Source organism: Mixophyes fleayi, chromosome 2 (assembly GCF_038048845.1).
Source record: "Mixophyes fleayi isolate aMixFle1 chromosome 2, aMixFle1.hap1, whole genome shotgun sequence".
NCBI classification, from domain to species: Eukaryota; Metazoa; Chordata; class Amphibia; order Anura; family Limnodynastidae; genus Mixophyes; species Mixophyes fleayi.
Window position 1 is genome coordinate 143,055,785 of NC_134403.1, and position 21,394 is coordinate 143,077,178.

The following is a 21,394-nucleotide window of genomic DNA, read 5'->3' on the forward strand; positions in this document are numbered from 1 at the left end:
GGCATTATTTTGCTGTGTTCTGAACATCAAATCACTATATTCCAATGCTCCCCCCTTTTGAATATAATGAACATAATGAATAAACACTAGCAGATGTTCTGATCACCATCTTACTTTAAAAAACACAGTTTTACAATTGACATAATCTATAGTTTGAATAAAAAGTTAGTGGCTCCCTCAGTGGCAAATGTATTGTTTCAAATTATGAAACTAATACAATATGCAATTTTAAAATAATAAAATATAACCAATTTTCCTAACATATGACAAGATATCTAGATGACATTATATTGTTTTGGAAGGGAAAAGAAAAAGCACTAAATGAGTTCCATACTTTTGCTAATAACAAGTTTATTGACCTTTAATTCATCTTGAGTTACAGTAATTTAGCTGTTTTTGGATATTTTGAAACAACACAAAAGCATCACCATTATTATTATTATTATTTATTTATAAGGCGCCACAAGGTTTCCTCAGCGCCGAAACACAGTAAAAACAATGGACAGTACAGGGAATAACAGTACAGAACAATAAACGAGTAATACCAAGACTTCAGATGCTCCAGGAAAAGCAAAAATATTGAGATTGGAGCAGAAGAGAAGGTAGAGAGACAGAAGGGAGAAGGGCCCTGCTCATTAGAGCTTACATACTAAAGGGAGGGCAACAGACAATCGGCACAGAGGGAGTCAGAGGAGGGGAGCAAGCGTGGAGGGCTGGTAAGCTTTGAGGAAGAGATGAGTTTTGAGTGCCCGTTTGAAGGAGCACAAGTTAGGGGATAGACGGATGGAGCATGGGAGGTCATTCCAGTGCAAGGGGGCAGCTCGGGAGAAGTCTTGAATTCTGGAGTGGGATGAGCTTATTAGAGTGGAGGAGAGGCAACGTCATTGGCCGAGCGCAGGGACCGGGCGGGAGTGTGGATGGAGAGGAGATTGGAGATATAGGGGGCAGTAGAGTGGGAGAGGGCCTTGTAGGTGAGGGTAAGAAGTTTGAAAAGAATTTGATAGGGGAAGGGGAGCCAGTGAAGGGCAAGGCAGAGAGGGGAGGCAAAAGAAGAGCGGCGAGAAAGGAAGATAAGCCTCGCCACCGCATTGAGTATAGAACGAAGGGGGGCAAGGCGAGATCGGGGGAGGCCGGTGAGGAGAAGATTGCAGTAGTCCAGCCGGGAAATGATGAGCGCGTGGATAATAGTTTTGGTTGCTTCATCAGATAGGAAGGGCCGGATGCGGGCAATGTTACGAAGTTGAAAGCGACAGGATTGCGCAAGAGATTGAATGTGGGGGGTAAAAGAGAGGGAGGAGTCGAGGGTGATGCCCAGGCAGCGTAGTTGTGGGACGGAGGAAATGGTGGAGTTGTTAATAGTGATGGAGAGATCCAGATGGGATAAGGACTTAAACGGAGGGAAAACAATAAGTTCTGTTTTTTCAATATTAATTTTGAGAAAGCGAGAGGACATCCAAGAGGAGATGGCAGAGAGGCAGTCAGATACACGAGAGATGAGGGGAGGGGAAAGATCAGGAGAAGAGATGTAAAGTTGAATATCATCGGCGTATAGGTGATACTGAAGGCCAAATGAGGTGATGAGAGCACCAAGGGAGGAAGTATAGAGTGAGAAGAGTAGAGGGCCAAGAACTGAGCCCTGAGGGAGGGCAGAGGGGGGGAGGATGAACCATGATACAGAGAAAAAGCGGTTGGCGAGATAGGAGGTGAACCATGTAAGGACAGAGCCAGAGAGACCGAGAGAGTGAAGTGTCTGCAAGTGTCTGCAAGAGGAGGGGGTGGTCCACGGTGTCAAAGGCTGCGGATAGGTCCAGGAGGATGAGCAGGGAGAAGTGACCCCTGGATTTAGCAAAGATGAGATCATTAGTTACATTGGTCAGGGCAGTTTCAGTAGAGTGGAGGGGGCGGAAGCCAGGTTGGAGAGGGTCAAGGAGGGAATTGTCAGAGAGGTGACAGGTGAGGCGGTTGCAAACATTTCACTCGAGAAGTTTAGAGGCGTAGGGGAGAAGAGAAATGGGGCGGTAGTTGGTGAGTGTGGTGGGATCGAGATTAGGTTTTTTTTAGAATAGGAGAGATGAGGGCATGTTTGAAGGAGGAGGGGATGGTACCAGTGGAGAGAGATAGGTTGAAGAGGTGAGCTAAGTAAGCACAGACAGTGGGGGAGAAGGAGCGAAGAAGGTGAGAGGGGATGGGATCCAGGTGACAGGTAGACAGGGGAGAAGAAAGAATGAGGGAGTGGACTTCATCGCCCGTAGTAGGGCGGAAGGAGTCCCAGGGTGGGATAAGGGGAGAGGGAGGAGCAAAGAGAGGGACAGGAGAGGAAGGGGAGGAGGATATATCGAGTCGGATGGTCTCAATTTTGGAGGAGAAAAATGAGGCAAAATCTGTATCAGAGAGGGAGAGTGGGATAGGAGGAGGGGGAGGGGTGAGGAGAGAGGTGAATGTGGCAAAGAGGCGGCGGGGATTAGAGGACTGAGAAGAAATGAGGGACTTAAAGAAAGATTGTTTAGAGAGGGAGAGGGCAGAGCAATAGGAGGAGAGGATAAACTTGAAGTGGAGGAAGTCAGCCAGGGAGCGAGATTTCCTCCAAAGGCGTTCAGCAGCACGAGTGCACATTATGACACAAATCTATGAGGAATCCAATAGTAGGAATGTATTTCTGCTCGATGACTCCTTCCACCTGAGGTAAATGTTAAAATATATTCCGAAGGGTCAAATTTTGAGGGCTAAGAGAATTTTTAATACAAATGATGCTTGTGTCAGCGCCATCACTGCTCACCTTCTCCTTCGTGGAGACTGATGCCCTCCAACTGCCCCGACCACCGCCCCTCATTACCCAGCAATGAGAGGCAAGCACTAGCTACTTCCTGTTCCAGACAGCAGCTCCCAGTTGCATGGCAATGGGATGAACTTCTCCATGGCGCTGGTGATGGCCAGTGACATCACTGACCACTTAATTTGTCCCTCTATATAAAGCTGACACTGTCAGCCTATTGCTGCCAAAGTATTGGGTCTCATGTCCTGCTCCAGCGCTTGTACCATATCCTGCTTGACTCCTGGTTTGACCTCTGTTATTGTCCCTGACTGTGATGGTTATGTAGTATTTCTAATGACTGATTGTTATTTCTGTTGAATTCATGTATGACAATGCATATTGTATGTAATCTTGTAATGTAATCTCAGCGTGTGCCTTGCTAGATGACATGAGTTTGAACTTATGCGAGTGTCATTAATCTGTTGGAATAGCCAGACCAGAGAGAGAGCCCCAAAGTTGTAGACCATCTAGTCAAGCAGAATGAGCAAAGGTGGGAAATCAGGTCTTGTGAACATTCTGATCTCAGGACATCCCTAGCTCCCTTTGAAAAGCCCTGTGACATTTGGGAGATCAATCTGTCCTTTGGCAGCTGAACTCCAAAGGTGGGGGGTAAGGGCTATGTGGAAAAGGGTTTAAAATCTTTTGCTTTAGACATCAGAGTGTACATTTTCATGAGGGGTCTATCAAGACTGAAATGTCCCATATTCCTCAATTGTGTTCCCTCACACAACAGACCTTAACTAGTAAGTAGCAACTCTGATTTTATTTCCTATTTTCTTTTCTGAAACTCATTTGTGTAACATATTGAATGTCTTGTTATTAATTTTTGTAAATAAGCCTTGCAAACATTTTCCATTTTAAATAAATTTAATATAGTGTATTCTCCGTGATTCTTTCTGAACTTGCTAAGCCCAGGGAGGCTCATGCTACATGTGTATGTGATTTAAGTGTGAAACATTAATAAGTGGTTTTGGTGAACGCCAGCTGTTCAGATTGCTGTATCTGGGACAGGCTGGGCATTCGTGACAGTGACCATTGTTCTTGGAATCTGCTTTAGCTTCTTCATTATCCTGATTCTAAACCTGCTATTCCAGACTACTCTTAGGATTCTGATTCTGCTCCTGATTTGACCTCAGGTTACCGACGCAGTTTGTCTGACCTTTATTTTCACCTAGTACCTTACCAATGACTGTCATTGAGGACGCAACCTGCATGTCCCATGCAGCCAAGTCCTTAACTCCTTACAGGGGTCCCTGGTGTAGACTCCGCACCTCTTCGCTCAGTAGCGCCAACTACTATTAGGTAGTTGCCATCAAGTATCCCATTGTTTGTGCCAGCTTGTAATCAAGCCCTAAATGAGATGGTTAAGAATTTTGAATACAGTGAATACCCTAAACCATTAATAGTTGATAGAATCAAACAAGCAGTAGCTAGCATAGATAGAAAATTTCTGATATAGAAAAAATATACAGTAGATGATCCGAGAGAGTATTTTAATTTCAAATATCATATATATTCAGTTAAACTAAATGTATTTATCAGAAAATACTGGTTTGAAGGTGATAGAAAACTAGACAATTACACTAGTATACTATCTAGATTTATACAAAAACAGCCCTCCTGTCATAGGAATAATTTCATTAGTTCAGAATATAAAGAGGCCCATAAGCAAAATCTATTTAATAAGATTTGATATGTATAAATGTGGCCACTGTAAATAAATGCTAATATATATTGCAACAATATTTTGGGACACATTATATAACAGGCAAAAAAATTAAAATAAAGAGTTCATTAATTTGAGATTACACACTATGTAGTCCTAGTGCTCTTTAGTTCACTGCAAAAGATGAAGTAAGTGATCCAATTTCTTCTGGATTGTAATATGTGGTCACACTCTTATTGCACCACAGTTTTAGTATTTAACCATGACACTATCTGTGGGAAGTTTGAATTTCCTCCAGGTGCTCCAGTTTCCCCCATCATTAATCAATTGCCTAATTTGCTAGATGAAATTGACCCTTGTGTTTGTGTCTGTGTAGTAGATATTTTTGACAATAAGCCCCACCGTGGTAGGTATGATGTAAACTATTAAACATTTCATGTAAAGTGGTGTGAGAAATTCTGGCGTTATATAAATTAACTTAATAGCAATAAGAAAAGTAATAATTAGTATCAATGTTTGTAGCAAGAAGCACATTGTGATTATGTATGTGTGTATGATGTTAAATAGCTTTTTATCAAGATATACAATCCATAAGGTTAAGGAGTACAAAATAAAATGTCAATCTTCAGAACAATGCACTTTCAGATTCATTAAGTATTTGTGGTACAATAGCCAATCAACATAATTATTTAAAAGTGATAGTAATCAACCTCATATAAATATATTTTATTTTGGTGTTTCTCCACATTTTATTTCTTTAAAAATGGTGCCACTACTTTAGTATATTGAGTGTGGTACAACTGTGTCCAACTGTATTATAAATAATTTGTGGTCATAACATTTTTATGTATCCTGCAGTGCTTTACATGACTCCAACAATGTGTTAAGAAAGCAAAAATGAACCAGTTATACTTTGTTGCACTGTTATTTTGATTATTTCGATAAGACGCAATATGTTTCTATGCTTAGTGTGTGCACTAGTATCCATACTGTGACCCACTAAACCTAAAACGTCAGCACTGTATTATAATTAAGGAAACTACATTGCTCTCCAGATAATACAAAATGTGAACATGCAGTTGTTAACGGTTCCTTCTTATTTAAAAGGAGGAAATGCACTGAAAAGAAATGATCTTATATACTGCTGTTGGTGATATCTTTTTAATGGGCTTAAAGAATATGACTCTATCAGAAAGTTAATCTCCTGTGTTCATCATGTGAAAAATAATGAATAACTGCTGAATATATATTTCAATTGCAGCGAAAAAAAGAAGACAAAAAACAGAAACAGTGAGATATTGGATCCCTATCTGGCCTGTTATCATTTTATGTTTCTATATTATTCATAGAGATGATCAAACTACCCCGTGTCTTGGCTTTGTTACCAAAACCATCTACATGTTTTGGCTTTGGCCTTGGTTTTGGTAAAATTAAGCTGGTGTCTTGTTTTTTGTTTTTGGATTTTACCAAAAAAATGTAAATTTGATGAAAATTGCTATATTCTTATTATTATTATCTTTTATGTATAAGGCACCACAAGGCTTTTGCAGTGTTGTACATAAGGGGTTAGAACATGCAGCAAAATTACAAGATTACATAGGTACATACAGATGAGAACAACAGGTGCAGATAAACAAAATAATAAAAGCATGGATGCAATTACCAGAAAAAAATCTCATGGCATACAAAAAGAGGGACGGAGAGTGTGGAGACACGAGACATAGAGTAGAGGGCCGTGCCCATGAGAGCTTGCATTCTAAATTGAGGGGGTAGTAACAGATAATAGGAGGAAATGGGAATAATAAGCATAGTGGGGTTTCCTATAGTGCAGACGTCTGCAAGATAGTGAGGCCATGATATAGAGAGGCTTAGATGGGGCTATGATGGTGAGGCCTTGGTGGTACAGAGGCCTAAATGAGCAACATCTAGAATGGTGCAGGAGCCATGATGATGTCTGGCCCAAGATAGTGTAGAAGCCCAGATGGTAGCAAGGGAAGTATGACTGTAGCAATTTAATTAAAGTGGTAAAACAACAGCAAGGCAATATTGTGGCACAGCAATGTTATGGTAGAGCAGTACAATGGCGAAGGCAACGCAGTACAATAATGGTAAAGTTCAGACCAGGAAAAGTAAAGGCAATGGGAAAATAGTGTGGAAGGGGCATTTAGTGGCAGGAGGGCAGTGAAGAGACAGGGGCAGGAGTGAAGTGGTGAGAAAGTAGAGGTGAATTTGTGGAAAGCCAACGTAGTTAGTGAAATTGTTAGAGGTCCAAGAGAAAGCAGGAGATGAGCAGATGGATAGTGAGAGTGTGTCACATATTGGAGTCCAGCTGTTACTTTTCAAAGCATCTGTCCATTATGCGTCCTTTACTCTTTCCTCCACTCCAGGTGCAGAACCCTGTGGCACAATACTACTTGATACAGCAGAAGGCACATAGCCCTTTAAGAGTAGCTCTGAACCTGTGGTCTTGTGTTCTGACCTGTGACCCACGCAACTCATCAGCTCAGCTATTTAAACCTGATTTGTGCACAGGCCTGTGCCAGAGTATGAGGCTACAAACCCTTGCTCCAGCGTTCTAGTACTTCCTGTGGCTTATGCCTGTGAATTCTGCCCCAGACCATTACTGACCTCTCTTCTGCCTTTTGTTTAGTACTGTTTATGATCCTGAGTGTTGGCGACCCAGAATGTCCTATACTGATTTAGTCAAACTGCCAGTATAAAAGAGGTCTGCAGTTCAGATGATTGTTTGAATATAGAAAGAGAACATGTGTAAGTTTTGTGTGAACTGTGTAGAGTGGTTTTAATCAGGTAGAATAGAATAGAGGGGTGTCACTTGGGTAGATTAGCCTAGGGAAGTTAATAGGGTGGTTCAGGATTTTGGTAACCTAGCCTGAAGAGGATAGTTTTCAGAGAATGCTTGAAAGTTTGTAGACTGGAGAAAAAAACTGATTGTGCAAAGGACAGTATTTCAAAGAGTGGACTATAACCTTAAACTGTGTTTGCGTCAAACTGTAGTGCAGAGTCAACCTGACTGCAAAATGGCGGAAATGCATTGCATTTGAACACAAAGCAGAACAGAACAGACATGGGCAGCCAGAGAACTACAATTCTCAGCAAGCCCTACCACCAAGTACAACTTGAAGGTCACAGGTTGCCAAAGTTGGAAAAGTAGTTTGGGATAGTTCTGTGTCACATAAAGCACATAATGCTACAAGAAAAATAAAATTCCCATCCCTTGCCTTCAGTATCTGCCTACTGTTTAATAACATGATTAAGTAGTATTCCATAGTATGTTATGTTAGACAACCATAGAGAATGCACACATATATGACAGTCTACAGCCCAGGCCATCTCTCACCATATTCTTTATCAAACACTTCCAACCTCCACTGCTTTACATGTGGGGGCCATAAATGGCTGCTGTTGATGATCAACCGGAAAAGGTTATTATGACATCTAGGACCATCTTCTTCAGGCATTTTAACATTTTATTCTAAAATACTGCCCATGCCAGTCTCATTTGTGTGTTAAATAAAAAATAACTGTGAGTGGACATCCGGACTGTATTACATGTGTCATGTTTCAATATTTTTATTATATGTATTATATGTAGTTGTGCACACTTAGCCACAACAAATGCTCTTGTATGGTGCATCCTATTCAAATCATAATATGAATCCCAATTACTGACACCTGAAACAGGCCATTTTGCAGGGCGAGAGAGATTCTGCAGACCCCTAACCATTGAATGCCACCATAAATGGGCCCTCTAAAACTCTTGAATATCTTTTATGTATTGTAATCCTCAAAATTAACTAATGAACTTAATGAACTCATGATCCCAGTGCTGTGAGGCAGAAGTGCTAACCACTAAGCCACCGTGCTCTTCTTTTGGTCATGGCACAGCAGTGGGACAGAGAATCCTCAAGTTCCCAATACAAGTAGGACACCAAATGAATGCAGTGACGTCAGATTTATTATGCAGTAACAATACATCACTAAAAAAATTCTGGACAAAGAATGATTAACAACAGTTACAATCTAAATATGGTATTCGTGTCGGGACCCCTCTCTTAACAGTTAACCTGTGTGGCCTCGACATTGCCACTTTAAATAAAAATTCATTGAGGGCCCACTGACGTCAGGCACTACTGCCGGACACCTGTGCATTCGGAAGAAGCTGCTGTCAGTGTCCTGCTACGATCGGATATCTGGACAGTCGCTGATCAGGTAAGTCTGTGTATATTCTTGTCGTTGTCCTCTCAAATCGTTTTACTTTTGTAGGTGTGCTTAGCGTTGGATTTACCAGCATTGGCTACGCGTACCCCACCCAACTGCACAGTACCTCTTCTCTAAGTAATTTTCAGCAGTTGTTTTGCATAAACAAGTACAAGTCCATTGTTCTGTATATTTTGCATATAGTATTTTACGTATGGTTTTAGCAGCGTGGGTGGCTCTATATTTGCCCTAGGTCCCTCTACTTTAAAACCAGCTCTGGATCTACCATTTACTGAGTCATAACGTTAATGTGGGTTTTACATTAATGTAAAACTCATATTAATATTAAGCCCTTTACATAAATCTGTGCATCTTACCATATAAATGCAGTTCTACAAATTATTATTAATCTCCCACCTAATTAAAAGAAAGAATATTACAATTAGGGATATAGATACTCACTGAGTGCTTCACATCAAGAAACTACAGCGAAACTACAGGGAAGCGCAGGTCATTTGCATTTTTCATTTACTTAGTTATTATTAGTATTAGTTATATTTTAGAAGAACACTAGAGCACTAAGTCTAAATCATAAGTAATAATAATGCACTAGAGCCAAAAACTAAGTAAAATCAGTGATTGAGGCCAATTTGTTGAGGCCACTGTTAATTAAAACAGATAGTCACAATAATGATTCTTAGACTGTAGCAATATCTTATAGTTTATTGAATGCAGGCACTAACTAGCAGTTTCCTAGAAGACTGCAGATCACGTGATTGGAGCACTGGGGGTTTCTGGCCAGTAGGAAAACCCACCCCATTAGTGTGCAACTGCCCATATAAGCCAAATACATGGGGCTATCAGATCTTTCTGGATATTAACACTTTAACAGATGACTATATAACCAGGAATTAAGAGATTAATGAATAACAAGAGCTCTTATTTGGCTGCATAGCAAAGTAAACACCATATCACACAGCAACTTAAGTCTTGCGATGGGACATTTTACACAGATATTTGCATTCCTCGCAACATTAGGCTTCCTCCTAAGTGGAACAAGTGGAAAAGGGTGTCTTTGTTTAGGATGGACCTTGATGAGTAGCGCTGTGACTAGTTGTATAGTAGATACATATAGCTGGGTCTCCCCGGTGATTGCAAGTTATGCAAGTAATGGGATTGTTTTTTTATTTTTTTACTAAGTTTTGTTTTGTTGTTATGCAGGTATTATCCTAGATTTTATTTGTAGGGTAATTCAGGCCAATTGTCAAGTGTCGTTCTAGCATATATGAAGCAGAGTAAGATGTTTTTGTAGATATTTCAGGTTTTCCTATTGGTAGGAAACTACCTAGGTTTAAGATGAGCAGAACGCACCACTGACTCAAAAAAGAAGTTCAACTACATTACACACACAGTATATATATGCCTGTAGGAAATTGGTAAAAAAAACAAACAACTTCAAAATTACAAATAAATCAAGATATAATGATGTTACAAATGTCCCCGATGGAAGAAAATTTCTAACTTAAGATCACATATGTTAGCAACAGAAATAATAGCTGTTCTAAAGAAAGGTTTAAAATTTGCCTCAACAACCAAAATAACCAGTTTAATACCTTTATAGATGTACAAGAGTAAGACAATTATCAATAAATATTTTTTTCTTGTTAAGTAAGATAAAATAAAGGATAAAAATCAACAGAAAAGTGAAAGGGGGGAAAGTTAATCCATTTCCCTAAAAAAAAAAGATCAACTTTTTATCTGGCTCACTTGAAAGGCTGTTTTGCCAAACCTTTGGAAATCTAATAATGAAAGATATACAAAAAATCAAATATAAGAAACACAAGAGATTTAATTTAATGAAAAAAGAGGGAGAAGCACAAATTTTTTAATTGTTTTTTTAAAAAAATACCAATATGGTTATAAAAGTGGCTGATGAACAAAAAGGACTACAAAATAGAAATTAAGAGACAAATAAGAGAAGGAAATACATATATAAAATGCAAAGTGATCGCACTGAGATGATCAAAAAGATGATCAAAAAGAATGCTAAAACAGATCTAATGTTATCTGTAGTTAGTGTGAGAGTCCCACCTACCCAAATAGGGGTACTCTCACAGAAGAGGAAGTAAAATATTTAATTATACCTCCATCCCAACAATCAATATACTTCCAATTATAGCATAGATACTATGTACATATTGAATAAAATAGATACCATGGAGTCAAAATCAAACTGCTCAGCCCATTACAGTGGATGTAAGTTCCCTATACACAGTAATAAATCATAATTCGGGACTTAAAGCAATTACTGCAGCTCTAGATAAGTCTGAATATAAGGAGGTTTTTAAATAACTTATATTGGAAATGATTTGTTTCATTTTACACAATAATTACTTTTACTTTGAAAAGGAATATTTTTTACAGCAAGTTGGAACGGCAATGGGCATCAGATTTGCCCCAAGCTGCGCAAATCATTTTATGTCCTTTTGGGAAGATTTTGCAATGTGGGAAGATAAGCTTTTTGGGGCAAGCCTATTTTGACAATAATTTATTTATGTGGAAGGGGGACAGAAAAATGCTGTCAGATTTTTGCTCTTACCTGAATGATAATACAATTAACATCAATTTGACAGTTGATATAAGTGAGAGCTCAGTTAATATTTTGGATTTCACACTATACATTCAGAATGGTGATATGTATACAAAAACTTACAGTAAAAAACAACAGACTCAAATACATACACTGAGGCAAACAGCAAACGTCATCAGTGCTGGTTACATAACTTACCATTGGAACAATTTAAAAGAATGAAAAGAAATTGCAAAGATACTACCAACATGGAAGTTCAACTAAATCAGATGAACACGCAATTTTTACAATAGGATTATACAAATAATATACTTGAAAAAGCATATAATGAAGTTAAAGAGAATCATTATTAGTACCAAAGAAATCTAAGAATGAAGTGAAAAAAAATAGCAAAATAGAATTCTCAGTTCAATTCTCAACATAGAAAGATAGAAAAATGTTCAATGAACATTCGAACATTAAAGGGAGATCTTTTTCTAACCTCAATGCTTCATAACAGACCTAACTTCATGTATAGAAAAGGTCCAAATTTAAAATAAAAAATAGGTCAAAAGTATACCTTTAGATAATAATAAAAAATGAAGAATAATTACTACAGATTTCCACAGATGGGGAACCAGCATAGGATGTAAAAATCTAAAAAGTAAAGATAGGAAAAAGGTAGATTTTACAGTAAAAAAAAACAGAAATACTCCAAACAATTCATTACATGTCAGAGTAAGAACGTGATATATGCTTTGGAATGCATATGTGGGAAAATATAAATAGATGTATATCACATTCGTTAAAAGTACATCTTGGAGAGCATATACAAAATATATATATAAAGGTCTAGAAACCCATAAAGTCCCTGTTCATTTTAAAGAATCACTTCAGTGTTCAGCGAAAAGTATAAAGAATTTTTGGGTATTACAAAAAATTGAAAACCCATGGAAATATAGAGCTATGACTTATAGATTAGCCAAAGCAGAAATGTCCGGGATTTATAAATTGGATACATTTATGCCAAGGGGGTTAAATTCAGATTTAAAGTAAAAGTTGTTATTATAAAATATTTTCCCTTTGTTTGTCACTTTGATTTTTGCTTTTCACTGTGTGAGTTAATACATTTAGTATTGCAGTGTATGAAAAGTAAGGTATATATATTTTTAGAACTTCATTCAAATGATTATTATGAGAAAATGTCTCCCTTATTTCTGGTCTTTAAAGATCAATTTAATCTTTTGTTGAAGAATGTTTTTGTTATTTATAAGGGCTACAGATTTTCATAAGGTTACTGATGGTCCCTTTTGGTCAACAATAAGTTCAAATAAGATATAAACATAACATAAATACATAACATAAATCTACTTCACAAATAAAAAAAAACATTTTGAAGTTGAGGGTATTGGATTATTGCATATATTTTTGAGAAACAGTGTTTGTAAGTGTATGACCTGTGAAGTAATATTTTGATATAATTTATAAAGGTTACATTTTTTTCCCTCACAGGCTATTTCTAAATGAAAATACACTAACTACAGATAATATTAGATCTGTTTTAGCATGATAGATGAATGAGTAAATTGATTTTAGATTTCAGCTGCCTGATAGTTAAATGCAGCTTCCCTTTAGATAACAGCTTTGGAGTTTCCATGATAGATAAATTATTTTTATTTGTAGAACATATGATTCATATGTATTCAGTTGGATAGCATATTTGATAGAGAAGTGGAATTAATGGAAATGTTGGTTTTCCAATATAATGTGCTACATACAATATTGAGGAGTGACATTTGTGTGGATGACATTTTTCTCTCCTTTCCATTTGTTAGTGTAGGTGAAGAGACATAGATTGCTGTTTTAGTGTGATACACAGAGGAGTGAGACAACTTCAAGTTTCAGCTGTCCAATAATTAAGTGGAGCGTTTGTTTAAAATAACAGTGCTCAAATTCTCAATGATAGATACAAATGTTTCTCATTTGATTTGTGGAACATATAGATTCATTAAGATGGAATAATTTTCTGGTAGCCTAGCAGAGTTACCCAAAAAAATATTGTGGGGAGATGAGAAAGAAAGACCTAGGTCCTCTGTCTGCTTATCTGCTTTATGCTTCATAACATCTTGGATCTAGTAAGAGACTAGGGGGTAAATTTATAAAGAGGTGGGTTTGAAAAAATGGAAATGTTGCCTATAACAACCAGTCAGATTCTAGTTATCATTTATTTAGTACAGCTAGAATCTGATTGGCTGCTATAGGCAACATCTCCACTTTTTCAAACTCGCAACTTGATAACCCAAGAAGGGGAGATTTATCACTTTGTTTTTATATATTGTTAAAAGAGTGATATGTTCTGAATAAACTGCTTTTAAAGGGTATTATACCAGCTGTATTTTCTCTATTTTTCTTTTAATGTATGAAATTAATATCTGGAGACCATTTGAAACTGTGCATATGATCCATAAGAAATGTGAAGAGATTTTGGAGAAAAGAAGAATGACATTGTAACATGTGTCTACTAAAAGGAAGTTTTCTGTAAGTGTACTCCCATAAGGGGGTGTTCTTTAGAGACCTCTTTTTACACCTGTGGTTATTTCTACCAGTCTATACACCTCTCCATCTTTTGGATGTGTTTGTACTTACTAAACTCTTTTAAGAAAGAATATACCATGTTTTAATTTCTTTTCACTATGGTGTCTGTCCGGTTCTAACTTGTGCTCGTACAAAATACATTAAAACATGCAAACAGGGCCTGATTAAGCGTTCTGTCCGCCCGAGGCTTATACACCCATAGTGTCTCCCCACCCTCATTAGGATAGAAAATTCAGGAGCATTTTTCAGCAAACAAATTTAGACAAATTATCTTACCTGTTCTTGCTTGTTCTTGTAGTTTTGTTGTCGTTTAGCTATCTTATGGAAAGTTGTGGTCCTGTTTTGAAAATGTGCAAATATTACAAACCCTCAATGATTAGACTCTTTAGAGAGCATCCTTATGAACCCCACACAATGCAGAGATCATACCCTCCCCCCCCCACAAGCGGCAAATTCATGACCCTCCAGCCAATTCATCACACCGCAGAGGCCAATTCATGACTCCCCTGCACTCTGTCCCCTTCTGCATACTGTACCCCTCAGAACACACTCTACCCCCTTTCTGCACATACTCTGTCCCTCTTTAAAACACACACTCTGTCCCCCTTTTCACACACTGTCCCCCTCAGAACACACTCTGTTTCCCTTTCTGGACACACTCTGTCCCCCTTTCTGTAGGCTGCCCCCCTCAGAGCAAACTCTGTCCCGCTTTCTGTACACTGCCCCCTCAGAACACACTCTGTCCCCCTTTCTGCACACACACACTGTCCCTCTTCAAAACATACACTCTGTCTCCCTTTCTGCACACACTCTGTCCCCCTTCAAACACACACTCTGTCCCCCTTTCTGCACATACTCTGCCCCCTTTCTGCACATACTCTGTCCCCCTTTCTGCACACTCTCTGCCCCCCTGCATAAACACAAATCTACTTATCTGTCTTCTTCTGTTCCTTCGGCAGTTAGTACCTCTCACTGCAGCTCCTCACAAACACAGTCGTGACGTGATGATGACATTACGCCCGACAGCCAATGAGGAGGAAGGAGAGGGTAGGAGTGGGAAGGAGTGGGTAGGAGGAGAGGGGAGGAGGGAGCGACAGTGTGGAGGAGGGGGGCGCCTACGTGTGCACATAATCAATAGTTAAAAAAAAATCTTAAATGCTGCTGGCGTTGTGCCCCCCCAGGTCTGAGTGCTCCAGGCTGCAGCCTAATCAGCCTATTGGTTGATCAGGCCCTGCATGCAAATAAATATATAAAGGTCTAGATTATCTGTGTTATTTAGATTACCTTTCTCTAGTTATTTGCATGTGTTACTGTATTCTGTAGATATACAATTAATTAATTAAACTAATAGACAGCAACAGAGGAGAGCCAAGTAGTGGGCAAATAGTAAAAAAGCTTTCAACTGCTTTTTAAAAAAAAATCTTGTGGGCAAGAGGGTAGGTGAGAAAATAGCTATTTGGCAAGGGGGCATGTTAGAGGAAAGTGGTTGGGAAAGCAGGTGGGCAGGGGAGGGCATTTTAAAGAAAAGCTGGTGGGCAGAGGGGCATGTGTGAAAAAAAAGTTGATTAGGGTGCCTAGGCAGGGCAGCCATCAGGTGGGTACAGGGAGTACAGCAGTATGGGGCCCTGCAGAAGAGTGGGGCCCCACCAGCCCTGGGCCCAAACAAATTTATTAGGGTAGAAGGCATCCATAGTAAATTAAGAGAGGTAGTTGGCGCCATTTCTACGCAGCAGCTGCTCTTGAGATATGAGTGGTGGTGTAGGTAGAGACCTCTGCGTGTAATTAATGATGTGGCAGTGGACCCCCTTGTAGGCAGCATGTCTGCCTCCACTACCAAGATGTTGGGGCCCCACAGCTGCCACCATTTGCTCCAGTCCCTGCCCTCCAGGTGCCCGGTTACCAGACAGAGAGCTGCGACAAGGCAGAGAGACTCCCTGCAGCATCGCTGAGGTCATGTAATTAATAATGTCACAGCGTTGTCAATAGAGCCAAAAGGAGGCTGCAAGAATACGCATAGAGGTCAGTAAAATACTGCAGTGGTTAGATGTAACCAAGGATGGAAGGTGACTGTAGAGAATCAGGGGAGGCGAATGTTGGGTAGAGAAAAAATTAAAAATGATGGTGGATGAGAGAAGGAAGGAGGGGGCCTTGTCTGTTACATTTGTACTGGGCTCTGCAATTTCTGGTGGCAGCCCTGTGCCTAGGGTAGGGGTGTATGTGATAGATTAGCTTGTGTGCAGGAGGACTAAGCTGGTATTATGTGGGTAACATGTGTGACAAAGACTGATGGGCAAGGGGTGGCATGTGTGAGAATAACTAGTTGGCAGATGTGTGAGAAAAGTTGGTGGAAGCGGGGTACATGTCAGTTTGTAACAGGTGTTTGATGTCAAGTTTTTTTGGTTTTATTCTGAAATCTAACATTTGGAGCCTCCCCTCTAGATATCCTGCGTTTGCTCCTGGGCAGCAGTATAGCCTCAACAGCATTCTGCATCAGACATCAGTCCATCTGGACATCAGTGCATCTGGACTGCAGCCTAATCAGCCAGCCAGGAGAAGGTAAGAGTTATTATTTTTATTTTACAAATGCATGGTGTGTGAGGGGCTGGGAAGTGAGTATTGGGGAGAAGAGGGGCAGTAGGCTGAAACTTTGCCTAGGGCACCGAACAACCATGTGCCAGCCCTAGTGTGCGTTCATTTGCTCCCTGTTGTTTAATGCTGTGTCTCTCACGATAGTGTGCCCTGGCTTCCTTACTCTTTTTAGTATGTGTTGCCTCTCTCACTCCCTGTAGTGTCAGCTGTATGTCTCTCTCTATGACGATGAATATGTTTGAAGAAAATGTTATGTTTTACTCAGGGGTGGATCTAACATGAGGTGAACACTGAATAAATACATATTATATAATACACAATAAAATGTACAACTTTGTTTTATAATTCTTTATTATAGATTGCCAGGAAGACAATTGTAAAATACAAAATGACATTACAAATTGCTTAGTGTACATGTCATTGCAAAGTATGTAGTACCATTATATGTCTAGACTCTTATGAGGTGCATCTGCTCAGTAATAAAGTATCCTGTAAAATAATATTCTTATGTTGGTAACTAAAGTATAACCTACTAATTAAGGGTATGGTAGGAAATACATTAACTTTTTGGAATATGTCTTCCATCATTTTTCTGGCTCAACTTTATAAGATCTTAAGATCTGATGATTTACGCTTTTTTTTATCACTGTGAACATGTCTAGTTTTGGACAAATTTTTATGTGTGGTGTGATGAACAAGGAACTACAATGTTCCTGCAACTCCATAGTGATACTGGGCCTGATTCATTAAGGATCTTAACTTAAGAAACTTCTTATTTACGTTTCCTGGACAAAACCCTGTTACAATGCAAGGGTTGCAAATTAGTATTCTGTTTTGCACATAAGTTAAATACTGACTGTCTTTTCATGTAGCACACAAATAAGCTATCAAGTATTAAGATCCTTAATGAATCAGGCCCACTGTTCTTAATTAGGTCTAATTCTAAATCCATCACTGCACCAACATTTCAAATATCAGCTCTAATTAATATTATGACATGCTGCTTGCAATGCTTATTACAGGTATAATGTGTCAGGAAAAACACAAGAAGCACCTGTCTCTGCCACAGATAGTTTTCAATCCACAATTACCATCCAAATTGCATACTGAAGTTCCTAGATCAAATAGGCACACAGAAAAGCATTGCAAATATTCTCATGTACGTGATGATGTCTTCTTTGGAGATTCACAACATTTACCCAAAATTGACTTGAATTGAAAAAAGAAATAGGCAATTTCTAAACAACAAAAAAGATGCTACAACAACGACACAGAGTAGGTCGCAGCAGCCAATGAGAAACATGAAACCTAATGGAAGAGAAAGAAGTGTGCTACATCTGTACATTCTGCAGGTTTTGATTTAAAAATAAATGTCTGCTGTCTAGTATGAGGATGACTGACCAGCTTAAAGACAGTACAGAACGTAATCATCTGAAAAACACAACATATAAATCTTATAACCAGTTCAGCAGCAGTGTCTCTGGAAAAAATGTATATATGCTGTTTCTTAGTTACTGTCATAAGAGATGTCTGTCTTGTTCCTGCTTTGTGTGATATCTCTCGCTCCCCGTAGAGTGTTGTCTCTCTTGCTCCCTTCTATTTGGGGTTTGCCTTTCGCTCCCTGTTGTGTCTTGTCTCTCTTGCTCCCTTCTATGTGTGCTGTCTTGAGTGCCGTATAATGATTGTTGTCTTTCTTGCTCTCTGTTATACAGGGTGGGCACTACCATTAGACGAATCTAGGCAATCACCTAGGGTACCAGTGGTTAATGGATGCCTAAAACACAGGGGTTGGATATGAATTTCCTATGCACAAAATAATGTTAATATTAATTATCGTCTAATGAACATAAAATACATGTTTACATTTGCTTCTGATTGCAAACACATCATCATCACAATTTATTTATATACCGCCACTAATTCCGCAGCGCTGTACAGAGATCTCACTCACATCAGTCCCTGCCCCATTGGGGCTTACAGTCTAAATTCTATAACACACATACACACACACACACACACACACACACAAAAACACAGAGACTAGGGTCAATTTGTTAGCAGCTAATTAACCTAACAGTATGTTTTTTGGAGTGTGGGAGGAAATGGGAGCACCCGGGGATAACCCACGCAAACACGGGGAAAGCATACAAACTTCTCACAGATAAGGCCATGGTCGGGAATTGAACTTATGACCCTAGTGCTGTAAGGCAGAAGTGCTAACCACTTAGCCACTGTGCTGCCCATAACACATGCTATAGCATACATATGAGACTGTCATCATTACTGTTCAAGACTTAGACTTGCCCTGTAGCTGGACCAAGAGATACAGCACAAAAACAAGTAACTTTGAAACGTTAAGGGCTTGATTCAGATGTGGTTGCGTTTGCTTGAGTTTGGCATGTCCCTAAGTCCCCAAAATCAGATTCAGCAGCCAATGAGAGAGATGGCACATAAGAGTAGATGAATAAGTGTTCCATATTCGAGTACTCTCTAGGTTTTAGTTGTAAAGAAGTCTACATTGTTGAGCAGGAGGACAACAGAACACCTCTGACCTCATCTTCATATTGACATTTTTACCATTAATTTTACTTTTACTTACTAGAATTAGAATTAAAACTATTTTATTATAACTATTTTCTTAAAATTATTTATAGCTACTTGATATATTTACATTTGTGTATGATTCCATGATTCCAACTCCAGTATAGCTAGACTTAATGAAAGTTCCTAATTTGTGCACGGGCAAAGGCATTCACATCCACTCTGGATACACAGTCCCATCCCCAAAGACAGAGGTATCCTTATCAGATGCGTTTTATGAATTTCATGGCCTGTGTGCATCAGCAGTGCTTGCCCCCACCTCCACCTACATATATAGGGAGGAGAGGATGGTGTGAATGTACAGCAGGTGAAATAAGTACCTAGGTACGGTCTGCCCACAGACTGTGTCATTTCACAGATTCAGGCACTTTCCTTAAAAATGGATGTTTTTAGGTGCTTGATATCGTAGTATGACATATTCAATTAAGGGGTGCATTTTTTCATGTACGTACATAAACCTTGGTGTGTGCACTCATCATCTTATCAAACTAATTGGTTCCCATCAGGGGCAAATATAAGATTTCAAGAGGGGGATTTTGTAACAGTAAAAAGACAGTTGCTGAAATATGCCTGAAACAGACATTTATTGCAGTCAAATATTTATTTGACTGTAAATAACAAGTTCATTTGATGCACAATGTGTTTCTTACTCAAATAGTGTAAAAAGTTATCTAATGTTAACTGGTCATTAAAGTTAGTGACCACTTATCTGGAGAGCAGAACTTCTACATAAGCAGCTATTAGGAGTGTTTGTACCGTACACAGTGACTCCAGTAGCATGCAGGAGGAAAACTATGCAACATATATGTTGGTCACTTGGCTCTCCTTTAGCCACAACCCACATTGGGAAGGAGCAATGTGATTAAACATTGACAACTATTGCTGTTTGAAATCAAGGACAAGGCGGAAAACACTGTCAGACAATGATTCATGCAGCGCTGGCAGCATTTTTTTTACAATTTTTTTTAAAAAAATATTATTGATCCTGTGCACCCTGAGCTGCCCCTTGTGCCAACTTCATGCTGCCAATGCTGCTCTCTCCCCTTTTCTCCCCTCTTCTCCTCACCCCTCCTCACTAGCTGTTGGGCGTAATGTCATCATCAGTCAGTGTCAATGTGGAGCTGCGGTGAGATGAACTGTCTGCCGACAGAAGAGAAGAAGACAGAAGCCAGTTAAGTAAAGATTTGTGTTTATGCAGGGGTACAGTGTAATGAGGGGGAGAGTGTGTTGGAGGGGGAGAGTGTGCTGAAGGGGTGCAATGTGCTGAAGGGGGATAGTGTGCTGGAGATGTAGAGTGTAATTAGGGGGAGTGTGTGCTGAAGAAGAGCAGTGTGCTGAAGGGGGACGGTGTGCTGAAGGGGGACAGTGTGCTGATGGGGGGCAGTGTGCTGATGGGGGACAGTGTAATGAAGGAGACAGTGTGCTGAAAGGGGACAGTGTGCTGATGGGGGACAGTGTAATGAAGGAACAGTGTGCTGAAGGGGGACAGTGTGCTGAAAGGGGGACAGTGTAATGAAGGAACAGTGTGCTGAAGGGGGACAGTGTGCTGAAAGAGAGAAGTGTCCTGAAGGGGGACAGTGTGCTGAAAGGGGGACAGTGTGCTGAAAGAGAGAAGTGTCCTGAAGGGGGACAGTGTTCTGAAAGGGGGAAGTGTGCTGAAGGGGGACATTGCAATGAGGGTGGTAGTGTGCTGGAGGGGTACAGTGTGCTGAAGGGGGGCAGTGTAATGAGGGGAAAAGTGTCCCGAAGGAAGGTGGTGTAATTAGGGGGACAGTATAATGAAGGGGAAGTTTGCTGAAGGGGGACAGTGTAATGAGGGGGCAGTGTGCTGTAATGTTTACACATTTTCAAAACAGGACCCCAACAAAGACAGCTAAATGACAACAAAGCTGCAAGAACAAGCACAAAAGAACTGCAAGAACAGGTAAGAGAATCTGTCTAAATTTGTTTGCTGGAGAATAGTCATGAATTTTCCTTTAATGATTTGAGGGAGTGCTATAGGTGTATTGACCCTTAATCAGGCCCTTCATAAAGAGAAGTGATACTGTACAGATGTCCATAAATAAAGCATAGCAAAACAATCCAGAACTGCAGAACAGAACAGTCTGTAATGCAAACTAGAATTAGCAAAGGTAAATCTATACACAAATGCAATCAAATAAAAATAATGAGGCATAAAGTAAGTTGTACAGGAAGGGTAAATCCACATAAAGATTAACCCTTTTACTTAAATCCGACCATTTTACCAAATTAAAGTCCTATCACACCCAATTAAAAGCAAAAAATATTACAATTAATGTTATAGATACTCACCCAGTGCTTCACATTAAGAAACTGCAGAGCA